The sequence below is a fragment of the Crocuta crocuta genome, unplaced genomic scaffold (genome assembly GCF_008692635.1).
Source record: "Crocuta crocuta isolate KB4526 unplaced genomic scaffold, BGI_CrCroc_1.0 scaffold149, whole genome shotgun sequence".
Taxonomy (NCBI): Eukaryota; Metazoa; Chordata; class Mammalia; order Carnivora; family Hyaenidae; genus Crocuta; species Crocuta crocuta.
Window position 1 is genome coordinate 18,054 of NW_027551561.1, and position 12,803 is coordinate 30,856.

The 12,803-nt window shown below is 41.0% G+C and overlaps 1 non-coding gene across 1 annotated transcript; it reads right to left on the reverse strand.

Annotated features, from left to right (window-relative positions):
- Window positions 1-8,918: 8,918 nt before the first annotated feature.
- TRNAQ-UUG (transfer RNA glutamine (anticodon UUG)) lies at window positions 8,919-9,003 on the reverse strand. The gene has a single exon. It is a non-coding gene; the product is annotated as a tRNA-Gln (tRNA).
- Between the last annotated feature and the right edge of the window lie 3,800 nt (window positions 9,004-12,803).

Here is a 12,803-nt window from a genome sequence, read left to right on the forward strand (position 1 = left end):
GCCTACAAAATAACCCTCAACATATTCAAAAGGGCTGTAATCATACCATGCAACTTTTCTGACCACAGTGCTATGAAACTAGAAGTCAACCACAAGACAAAGTTTAGAAAACCACAAATACATGGAGCTTAAATAACAAGCAACTAAGCAGTGAATGGGGTCAACCAGGAAATCAAAGATCTGAATGGTGAGAGAACAAACCTCAGAACTAAATGGAGAAAAGAAGCCACATCATAGAATATAGGAGCTGCAGAAACAAGATTCTGTGTGTGCTGCAGAGGGGAGGGAGCTTTAATCTGAATAGGAGAGACAGAAAGAGAAATAGAGTGAAAGCTGCACATAAGGATTATATAAGAGAAACACTTTCCCAAAATCATTGACTGGGAAAACTAGAGTGACGTAGTGTCACAAATTTTTACAAGCAGTGGAGCTTAAAGTTTGAAGTTTTAAAAATCTATGCCACCACTAGGTGGAGCCTGGTGGGTATAGAGGAGCTCCTGTGTGTAAGAAGGGAAGAGACTTGTTTGAGCAGACAGTGTGGTTTGAGAGTTCCCTGGGTCGCACTGGAAAAGACAGTTCTACATGGAGTGCATTTTGGAGAGGTGGCACAGTCTCTAAGGGAACAGAAGAACCAGCAGGCGCCAATGTGCTCCCCATTACCATTTTAAAAAAATGTTTATTTATTCTTGAGAGAGAGACAGAGAGACAGAGAGAGAGAGACAGTGTGAGTGGGGAAGGGGCAGAGACAGAGGGAGACACAGAATCCAAAGCAGGCTCCAGGCTCTGAGCTGTCAGCACAGAGCCCGGTGCGGGGCTCAAACTCACATAGTGCGAGATCATGCCCTGAGCTGAAGTTGGACGCTCAACTGACTGAGCCACCCAGGCGCCCCTCCCCATTCCTTGGCATGGAAAGAAAGACACCTGCTGAGGGCACAAACCTTGGTGCCAACTTTTTACTGCATTTTACTATAAACACTGATCACTTGCAGGATCATGTAACTGCTTTCTGGGACAAACTGGCATCAGCTGCACCCTGGCAAGACCATACTCCAAAGGATTACCATGGGTCCACACCACACCAGGTCCCTAAAATTTGAGTTTTGAAACCAAGCACCACACCTGAGATAAAACATATGTACTGTGCCATTACCAAGAGGATACAAAAGTACAGGTTTGTTGGGGCACACGCACCCCAATATTTATAGCAGCATTATCAACAATACCTGAACTGTGAAAAAAAAGGCCAAATGTCTATCAACCGATGAATGGATAATGAAGATGTGGTAGATATATATACACTGGAATACCTCTCAGCCATCAAAAAGAATGAAATGATGCCATTTGCAATGATGTGGATGGAGCTAGAGTATATTATGCTAAACAAACTAAGTCAGAGAAAGACAAATGCCATATGATTTCACTCTGATGTGGAATTACAAAACAAAACATATGAACATATGGCAAGAGAACAAAAAGAGGGAAATAAACCATAAGAGACTCTTACCAATAGAGAATACACTGAGGGTTGAAAGTAGGGAGGGATGTGGGTGGGGGATGGGCTAGATGGATGATGGGTGTTAAGGAGGGCATTTCTTATGATGAGCCCTGGGTGTTGTATGTAAATGATGAATCACTGAATTCTATTCTTGACCAACATTGCACTGTGTGTTAACTAACTAGAATTTAAATACAAATTGGAGGGGAGGCTGGGTGGCTCAGTTGGTTAAGCATCCGACTTCAGCTCAGGTCCTAATCTCACAGCTTGTGAATTCGAACGCCACTTCAGGCTCTGTGCTGACAGCTCAGAGCCTGGAGCCCACTGGATTCTGTGTCTTCCTCTCTCTATGTCCCTCTCCTGCTCACACTCTGTGTGTCTCTCTTTATCTCAAAAATAAATAAAAACATAAAAATTTTTAAATAAAAATTGGAAAGGAAGAAATAAGATGTGACACACACACACACTACAGACATAAAAGCTACCAAAACTGCAACAAGAAAATATAGAACATTTTAACAAACCCATAACCAGCAAAGAAATTGAGTCAGTAATAAAAAAAAAGTCCCAACAAACAAAAATCCAGGACCAGGGAGCTTCACAGGTGAGTCTTACCAAACATGTGCAGAAGAGTTAATACCTACTCTTCTCAAACTATTCCAAAAAGTAAAAAAGGGAGGAAAACTTCCAAATCCATTTTATGAGGCCAGCATTACACTGATGTCAAAACCGGATAAAGACTCTACTAAAAAGGAGAATTAGGGGCACCTGGATGGCTTAGTCGGTTAAGCGTCTGACTTTCGCTTGGGTCATGATCTCGCGGTTCGTGGGTTCGAGCCCCCCGCGTGGGGCTCTGTGCTGACTGCCAGCTCAGAGCCTGGAGCCTGTTTCAGAATCTGTGTCTCCCTCTCTCTCTTACCCTCCCCTGGTCACGCTGTCTCTCTCTCTCTCTCTCTCTCCTAGAAATAAATAAAAATATAAAAAATATAAAAACGAGAATTCCCATATCCCTGAGAAGCATAGAGGCAAACATTCTCGGCAAAATACTAGCAAACTGAATTTTAAAAAAATGTTTTAAAAAATCATTCACCGCAGTTAAGTGGGCTTTATTTCTGGGTTGCATAGGTGGTCTAGTATTCACAAATTATTTGATCTGATACATCACATCAGGAACAGAAAGGATAAGAACCATATGATCATTTCAATAGCTGCAGAAAAGGCATTTGATGAAGGACAGCATCCATCCATGATAAAAAACCCTCAGCAAAGTAGGTTTAGAGGTAACATATCTCAACATAACAAAGGCCATATATGAAAAAACCACAGCTAATATCATTCTTAATGGGAAAAAACTGAGATCTCTCCTCCTAAGGTCAGGAACAACTCTCATTTTTATTCAGAACAGTACTGGAAGTCCTAGGAACATCAATCAGAAAACAAAGGGAAATAAAAGTCACCTGAATCAGCAAGGAAGAAATAAAACTTTCACTATTTGCGGATGACATGATGCTGTATGTAGAAAACCTATAACACTCCACCAAAAGAAAAAAAAAAACTAGCATACATGAATTCAGTAAAGTCATAAGATACAAAATCAAGATACAGAAATCTATTGAATTTCTATACACTAATTAATGAAGCAGCATAAAGAGACATTAAGAAAACAACCTTTTCTTTTTTTTCTTTTTAAATTTTAATTTAAATTCTAGTTAACATATAGTGCAATCTTGGTTTCAGGAGTAGAATTCACTGATTCATCACTTACACACAACACCCTGTGCTCATCACAAAAGTACCCTCTTTAATACCCTTCACCCACCTAGCCCATCTCCCACCCACCTCCCTCCATCAACCCTCAGTTTGTTCTCTATCATTAAAAGTCCCTTGTAGTTTTTTTCCCTCTCTTTTCTTTTTCCCCTTTCACATATGTTCATCTTTTTTGTTTCTTAAATTCCACATATGAGTGAAATCATATGGTATCTATCTTTCTCTGAGTGACTGACTTATTTCATTTAGTATAATACTCTCTAGCTCCATCTATGTCATTGCAAATGGCAAGATTCCATTTTTATGATGACTGAGTAATATTCCTTTGTATATATATCTACCACATCTTCTTTATCCATTCATCAGTCAATGGCAGTTGGGCTCTCTCCAAAGTTTGGTTATTTTTATTATGCTGCTATAAATATGGGGGTGTATGTACCTCTTCAAATCTATATTTTTGTATCCTTTGGGTAAATACCTAGTAGTGCAATTGCTGGGTCACAGGGTAGTTCAACCTCTTTTAGAATTGCACCCCCCCCAATACCTAGGAATAAACCTAACCAAAGGTGTGAAATATCTGTACTCTGAAAGCTATAAAATACTGAGGAAGAAATTGAAGATGACACAAAGAAATGAAAAGACATTCCATGCTCATAGGTTGGAAGAGCAAGTATTTTTAAAATGTCTATACTATTCAAAGCAATCTACACATTTAATGCAATCTCTATGAAAATACCAACAGTATTTCTCACAGAGCTAGAACAATCCTGAATATCCAAAGCAACCTTGGAAAAAAAAAAAAAGCAAAGCTGGAGGTACTACAATCTCAAACTTCAAGCTATACCACAAAGCCATAGTAATGAAAACCATAGGGTACTGGTACAAAAATACACACAGATCAGAGGAACAGAATAGAAAATCCAGAAATAGAAACGGTGAGCCAAGATGGTGGAACAGCACGTAAGTCTTTTTTCCATCTCTTGTACATGAAATCCAGCCAGATCAACACTAACCCATCCTGCACACCTAGAAGCCAGTTTGAGGATTACCACAATCCACACAACCTGAACCACAGAACTCAGCGGGTACGTGGCTCCAGGGAGAAAGAAGCCGTGGAGGGGAGGGAGCTGTTTTTGCTTGCAGAGAGAGGACGGAGACGGGGTGTGGGGAGGGGTGTAGAGGGGGAGAGGGAGTGTGGGAAAGCATCTCCTCCCGCCCTCGGAATGTAGCTGGAGACGAAAGAAAGAGTATGAAAGGGATTAAACCANAGGGGAAAAAAAAAAAAAAAAAGGAAGAAAGGAAAAAGGAGAGAGTTTAAATTCCATTAAGAGTCTATAAACGGGGATCACAGAGTCTGAAACTCTACAGCCCAAATACTTGACAGTGCTCTGGTGGGAAGGGCGACTCCCCAGGAGCAGAACGAGGTCCAGGAGGTCCTTGGGCCACGAGTGATTCTCCATAATCCCAGAAACGCTGCCGCTCCACGATTGCGTGAACTTTCTCTGGGGTAGGCTGGCACCCAGCTGCAGCCTCTGGGCATCGGCAGCAGCGCGGTCTCCCGAACATTCCTGGGTGCAGCCGTCACCTGGCCATTTGCTCAGTGAGACCCTCCCCCAGAGTATCTGAGCGGGTCAAAGCCACAGTCCTTCAGAAGTGAGGGGTCGGGAAACACGGCCACATTTGAGATAAAACTCAGGAGGGAGGTGCCACCTGGCAACCCGACGGTGTGGTCACAGACAGTGTAAAACCGGGGAGTGGACAGAAACCAGAACAAAGGAGGGACGTGTGATTCCTGGTCGGGGAGAGCACGACATTCCGATACTAGAGACTGGGGAACTGGGTGACTGTCATTTTCATCTCTCCCGCGCATGTGCATACACACCTATGAATACCAGAACGATTCACCACAGTAAGCAAAACAGCACCTTCTAGTGGAAACCAGAGCCATTACACTAAGCCCCACCTAAGTGGGTCACCCTTGCTCTTCAGGAGCATCACAAATCTCTCTCACTGAGTAGTTTACGGAATATAAAGTGCTTCATCGTTTGAATTCTTAGGGGAAAACAATGTAATATCAATCGTATTTCAGTGTGTTTGGTAGTTCATCAATTCAATTTTCTTTCTTTCTTTTTTTCTTTCTTTTCTTTTACAGAAAGAGAAAAAAATTATTTTTATTTTCAATTTTTATTGAAAATATGCTTATGTATTTTTTCTACTAAATTAGTATTTTTTGTAAATTTTTCAAATTCTATTTTACTTCCATCATTTCAAGTTATTCTGTTTCATCATATTCATTTTCTCAAATTTTCAAAAGCTTTATTTATCCCACCTGTTTTCTCTAATCAATAAAGCTCCTTTCAATAACCAGACCAAAACACACCTAGGCTCTAGCATCATTTATTGGATTTTTGTGTGTGTGTGTTATTTTCAAATTTTTAATTAAAATTCTTTTTTTTAACTTATTAATTCCTTTTCTTCCTTCAAAACGATGAAACAAAGGAATTCAGTCCCCAAAAAAGAGCAGGAAGAAATGACAGCCAGGGACTTAACCAACACAGATACAACCAAGATGTCTGAACCAGATTTAAGACTCTTGATAATAAAAATACTAGCTGGGGTCGAAAGTAGATCACAATCCCTCTCTATGGAGATAAAAGGAGTAAAAGCTAGTCAGGATGAAATAAAAAGTGCTATTACTGAGCTGCAATCTCGAATGGATGCTATGGCAGCTAAAAAGGATGAGGCAGAGCAGTGAATCAGTGATATAAAAGACAAACTTATGGAGAATGATGAAGCAGAAAAAAAGGAGACTAAAGCAAAAGTGCACGATTTAAGAATAAGAGAAATCAGTGACTCATTAAAAAGGAACAACATCAGAATCAAAGGAGTCCCAGAAGAGGAAGAGAGAGGAAAAGGGGTAGAAGGGTTTTGTGAGCAAATCATAGTGGAAAACTTTCCTAACCTGGAGAAAGACACAGACATAAAAATCCAGGAAGGAGAGAGGACTCCCATAAGATTCAACAAAAATGACCATCAGTGAGGCATATCATACTCAAATTCACAAAATACTCAGGCAAGGAAAGAATCATGAAAGCAGAAAGGAAAGTCCTTAACCTACAAAGAAAGACAGATCAGGTTTGCAGCAGACCTATCCATAGAAACTCGGCAGGCCAGAAAGGACTAGCAGGATATATTCAGTGTGCTGAATTGGAATCATATGCAGCCAAGAAATATTTATCCATCAAGGCTGCCATTCAAAATAGAAGGAGATGGGGCACCTGTGTGGCTCAGTTGGTTAAGTGTCTTACTCCAGCTCAGGTCATGACCTCACAGTCCGTGGGTTTGAGCCATGTGTTGGGCTCTGTGCTGACAGCTCAGAGCCTGGAGCCTGCTTCAGATTCTGTGTCTTCCTCTCTCTCTGTCCCTTCCCTCCTTGCTCCTTGTCTCTGTCTCTCAAAATAAAATAAAGACATAAAAAAAGTTAAAAAAAAACATAGAAGGGGAGATTAAAAGTTTCCCAGACAAACAAAAATTAAAGGTGTTAGTGACCACTAAACAAGACTTGCAAGAAATTTTATTTTATTTATTTTTTTGAAAAGTTTTATTTATTTCTAGGAGAGAGAGAGAGAGAAACAGCGTGAGCAGGGGAGGGTCAGAGAGAGAGGGAGTCACAGACTGAAACAGGCTCNCAGTACGCACTCTAAATGTCAATGGACTAAATGCTCCAGTCAAAAGACATAGGGTAGCAGAATGGATAAGAAAACAAGATCCACCTATATGCTGTTTACAACAGACCCACGTTAGACTTAAAGACACCTTCAGATTTAAAGTATGGGGATGCAGAACCATCTATCATGTTAATGGTCACCAAAACAAAGCCAGAGTAGCCATACTAATTTCAGACAATCTAGGGTTTAAAATAAAGACTGTAACAAGAGATGAACAAGGGCATTAAATTATAATTAAGGGGTCTATCCACCAAGAAGATGTCATGATTGTAAACATTTTTGCTCCAGATGTGAAGCACCCAAATATATAAATCAATTAATCACAAACATAAAGAAACTCATTGCTAATCATACCATAACAGTAGGGGGCTTCAATGACCATATCATCTAAACAGAAAATCAACAAGGAAACAATGGATTTGAATGACACACTGTCAAGTCGCTTTGAAATGACACTTAGATGGACTTAACAGATATATTCAGAATATTTCATCCTAAAGCAGCGGAATACACATTCTTCTCCAGTGCACATGGAACGTTCTCCAGAATAGATCACATACTAGGACACAAATCAGCCTTCAACAAGTACAAAAAGATTGAGCATATTTTCCAACCACAACACTATGAAACTCGAAGTCAACCACAAGAAAAAATCTGGAAAGATAACAAACACTTACAGACTAAAAAACATCCTACTAAAGAATAAATAGGCTAACCAAGAAGTTAAATACAAAATTAAAAAGTACATGGAAGATAATGAAAATGATAACACCACAGCCCCAAACCTCTGGTATTCAGCAAAGGCAGTCATAAGAGGGAAGTATATGGCAACCCAGGCTTCCTAAAGAAGGAAGAAAGGTCTCAGATATACAACCTAACCTTATACCTCAAAGAGCTGGAAAAAGAACAGCAATAAGTCCCCAAACCAGCAGAAGGCAGGAAATAATAAAGATTAGAGCAGAATTAAATGCTATCAAAACCAAAAAACAAAACAAAAAAAACCCCCAAAAAACAAACAAACAAAAAACCCCAGTAGTACAGACCAATGAAATCAGAAGCTGGTTCTTTGAAAGAATTAACAAATTGGGTAGACCACTAGCCAGTTTGATCAGAAAGGAAAAGGAAAGGACCCAAATAAATAAAATCAAAAATGAAAGAGGAGAGATCACAACCAACATAGCAGAAATAAAAACAATAAGGAAAATATTATGAGCAATTATATGCCAATAAAATGGGCAATCAGGAAGAAACTGACAAATTCCTAGAAACATATAAACTACCAAAACTGAAACAGGAAGAAATAGAAAATTCGAACAGACCCTAATCAGTAAAGAAATCACATTAGTAATCAAAAGTCTTCCAAAAAGCAAGAGTCCAGGGCCAGATGGCTTTCCAGGAGAATTCTACCAAACATTTAAGGAAGAGTTAACACCTATTCTTTTGAAGCTGTTCCAAAAAATAGAAATGGAAGGAACACTTCCAAACTCTTTCTATGAAGCCAGCATTACCTTGATTCCAAAACCAGACAAAGACCCCACTAAAAAGAAGTATAGACCAATTTCCCTGATGAACATGGATGCAAAAATCCTCAACAAGATATTAGCCAACCAGATCCAACAATACATCAAAAAATTATTCTCCATAAGCAAATGGGATTTATACCTGGGATGCAGGGCTGGTTCAATACCCACAAAACAATCAATGTGATTCATCACATCAAAATAAGAAAGGACAAGAACCACATGATCCTTTCAATAGATGCAGAGAAAGCATTTGACAAAAACCACCATCCTTCTTTTTTTTTTTTTTAAATGTTTTATTTATTTCTGAGAGAGAGAGAAAGATAGCGTGAACAGGGGAGGGTCAGAGAGAGAGGGAGACACAGAATCCGAAACAAGCTCCAGGCTCTGAGCTGGCTGTCAGCACAGAGCCCGACATGGGGCTCGAACCCATGAACCGTGAGATCATGACCCGAGCCAAAGTCGGATGCTCAACCGACTGAGCCACCCAGGCGCCCCAAAACCACCATCCTTCTTGATAAAAACCCTTAAGAAAGTAGGGATAGAAAGATCATACCTCTAGATCATAAAAGCCATATATGAAAGACCCAAGGCTAATATGATCCTTGATGGGGAAAAACTGAGAACTTTCCCCCTAAGGTGAGGAAAAAGACAGAGATGTCCACTCTCACCTCTCTTATTAAACATAGTATTGGAAATCTTAGCCTCAGCAATCAGACAACACAAAGAAATAAAAGGCAACCAAATCATCCAGGAGGAGGTCAGAGTTACACTCTTTGCGTATGACATGATACTCTATATGGAAAACCAAAAAGATGCCACCAAAAAACTGCTAGAACTAATCCATGAATTTAGCAAAGTGGCAAGATATAAAATCAATGCACAGAAAGGGGTTGCATTCCTATACACCAACAATGAAGCAGCAGGAAGACAAATCAAGGAACCAATCCCATTTACAATTGCGCCAGAAACCATAAAATAGCTAGGAATAAATCTAACCAAAGAGGTGAAAAATCTATACACTGAAAACTGTAGAAAGCTTATGAAAGAAACTGAAGAAGACACCAAAAAAAAAAAAAAAAAAAAAAAAAGGAAAAAGGAAAAATATTCCATGCTCCTGGATAGGAAGAACAAATATTGTTAAAATGTCAATACTACCCAAAGCAATATACATATTAAATGCAATTCCTATCAGAATAATACCAGCATTCTTCACAGAGTTAGAACAAACAATCCTAAAATTTGAAAGGAACCAGGTAAGATCCCGAATAGCCAAAGTAATCTTGAAAAAGAAAACCAAAGTAGGAGGCATCCCAATCCCAGACTTAAAGTTGTATTACAAAGCTCTAATCATCAAGACAGTACAGTACTGGCACAAGAACAGACACTTAGATGAATGGAATAGAATAGAGAACCCAGAAAAGGACCCACAAACTTATGGCCAACTAATCTTTGACAAAGCAGGAAAGAATATTCAATGGAATAGTCTCTTCAGCAAGTGGTGCTGGGAAAACTGGACAGCAACAGGCAGAAAAGTAAACCTGGACCACTTACACCATACACAAAAATAAACTCAAAATAGATGAATGACTTAAATGTAAGACAGGAAGCCATCAAAATCCTCGAGGAGAAAACAGGCAAGAACTTCTTTGACCTTGGCTGCAGCAACTTCTTAACACATCTCCGGAGGCAAGGGAAACAAAAGCAAAAATGAACTATTGGGACCTCATCCAAATAAACGGCTTCTGCACAGCAAAGGAAACAAACAGGAAAACTAAAAGACAACTGATGGAATGGGAGAAGATATTTGCAAACGACATATCACATAAAGGGTCAGTATCCAAAATCTATAAAGGACTTATCAAACTCAACACCCAAAAAACAAATAATACAGTGAAGAAATGGGCTAAAGACATGAACAGACACTTCTCCAAAGAAGACATCCAGATGGCCAACAGACACATGAAACAATGCTCAATGTCACTCATCATCAGGGAAATACAAATCAAAACCACAATGAGATACCACCTCACACTCATCAGAATGGCTAACATGAACAACTCAGGCAACAGATGTTGGCGAGGATGCAGAGAAAGATAATCTCTCTTGTACTGCTGCTGGGAATGTAAACTGGTGCAGCCACCCAACAACACAAAAGTTAAAATAGAACTATCCTGTGATCCAGCAATTGCACTACTAGATATTTACCCAAAGAATACAGAACTACCAATTCAAAGGGATACATGCATCCCAATGTGTATAGCAGCATTATCAACAATAGCCAGATTATGGAAAGAACCCAAATGTCCATTGACTGATGAATGGATAAAGATGTGGGAGATTATATTTATAGATAACTGACTGAGCCACCCAAGTGCCCTAAGAGACAGATTCTTAACTGTAGAGAATAAAACTATGGTTACCAGGGGGAAGGTGGGTGGGGTGATGGGTAAAATAGGTTATGGGTATTAAGGAGTGCATTTTTTGGGGTGCCTGGGTGGCTCAGTCGGTTAAGTGTCCAACTTCGGCGCAGGTCATGATCTCGCGGTTCGTGGTTTTGAGCCCCGCGTCGGGCTCTTTGCTGACAGTTCAGAGCCTGGAGCCTGCTCTGTATTCTGCGTCTCCCACTCTCACTGCCCCTCCCCTGCTCATACTGTCTCTCTTTCTCTTTCAAAAATAAATAAAACATTTAAAAAAGAAAAGAAGTGCATTTTTTGTGATGAGCAGTGGGTAATGCACAGATGACAAAACTCCCCTTTCTGAATATTCACCCTAACCTTAAATAAGAGAAATCCACTCGCCCCTGCTCAGGGAGTCATGGCTTTAGAGGTCATTCCCTGTGATGTCTTTGTTGCAAATAAAGTTCCTCTGTGTGACAACTTCACCTGCTGTAGTCTCCACCTGTCACTCACCAAGGAAAACTCATATTAGAAAACAGTTGGAGTAATTCCCATAGTGAACCAGTGTTAAAGACACTGTTGGCAATGGCATAATCAGTCTGAGGATTAGGTGCCCCCCAAACCAGACTTCAGGAAAAATACGCACATCTGTGTAGGTTAGGCTTTGGATTTAGGCACATGCCAGGTACCCCCAAGAGTCTGATATTATGCCCGGATCTTGTCGAAAATTGCCCTGTTCCAGGTCCCTGGCTACCCTCACCTGTGAAACTGACACCTGTACAGACACACCCTGTCAGCTGCCCATGAGCAGACAGGGGCCTCCCCGCCCTGCATTGCCTATCTCCAACTACCTGCACTGCCCTAAATGTGGAGGGTGCTCTCCCCTGAAATTCTCTTTGAGGAAGCCACTGAAATAAATGGGTGGCAATCAGTTCCCGTGTTTGCTTCCTGTTTGCTGAAGTCCAAGGTTTTTGCATCAAAAAAGACTCCCAGGTCTCTTATTAAGGATACCACGGTCAGCGCACTAGAATCAGCACTTGCTCCGCTTCTAAATTCCTCCAGCTCTGCCTTTGGAGGATATGTCCATTTATGTGGATTGACACCTATAAATAGGCATGTGCCATGTCCCCCCATGAGCTCACTCCTGGGAACCAGACTCTCCAGAGAGACTTGCCCTTTATCACATCCCTGGTTACACTCACCTACATGGCTCATGCTTTGGCAAGAACCACCCTTTCAACCTGCCGAGAGTAGCTAGGAGGCTCTCCAAGCCTGTGGAGCTTAGGTTGGTCCCAAACTACCTGCATAGCCTCCAGCCCAGAGGGAGCTCTCCACCCAAAAATCTTCCTGAGATGGCACATTTCAAATAACCAAGCTCAGTCCCCATTTTGAACGGTTACCCGAGGAGTCCAGGGATTACCAATAATCAAGGCTCCCAGATATCTTTTGGCGAAGGATACCCATGTATCCCAGCAAGCTGCATCCTGGCAAGGCAATCCAGGCTCATCCAGCCACCTGTACCTTTAAAGAGAATATGCATGTGTGTGTTGGTAGGGCTTTAAATAGGCACGTGCCCTGTACCCCCAACAGCCCACCCCCAAAACCCATCTTTTCAGGACACTTGACCTGTGCAGGTCAGTTCTCCTACCTAGTATTGACAAGGGAGTGCAGTTGCCTCTAGATCGCCCTGCAGGGGGAATATGTGCATTTGTATAAACTACAGCTACAAATGAGGCAGATATCAGGTACCCACAATGAATCCGCTCCTGTGAAGCCTCTTACTACAGCTTCCCTGTTTTAGGTCCCCAGCTTCCCAGACCCTAGTCTCCCTCACATGGGTGGTCTCTGCTGAGTCAGATGGCCCTTGGCCGTCTGGTCCTCTAACCTGGTGGAG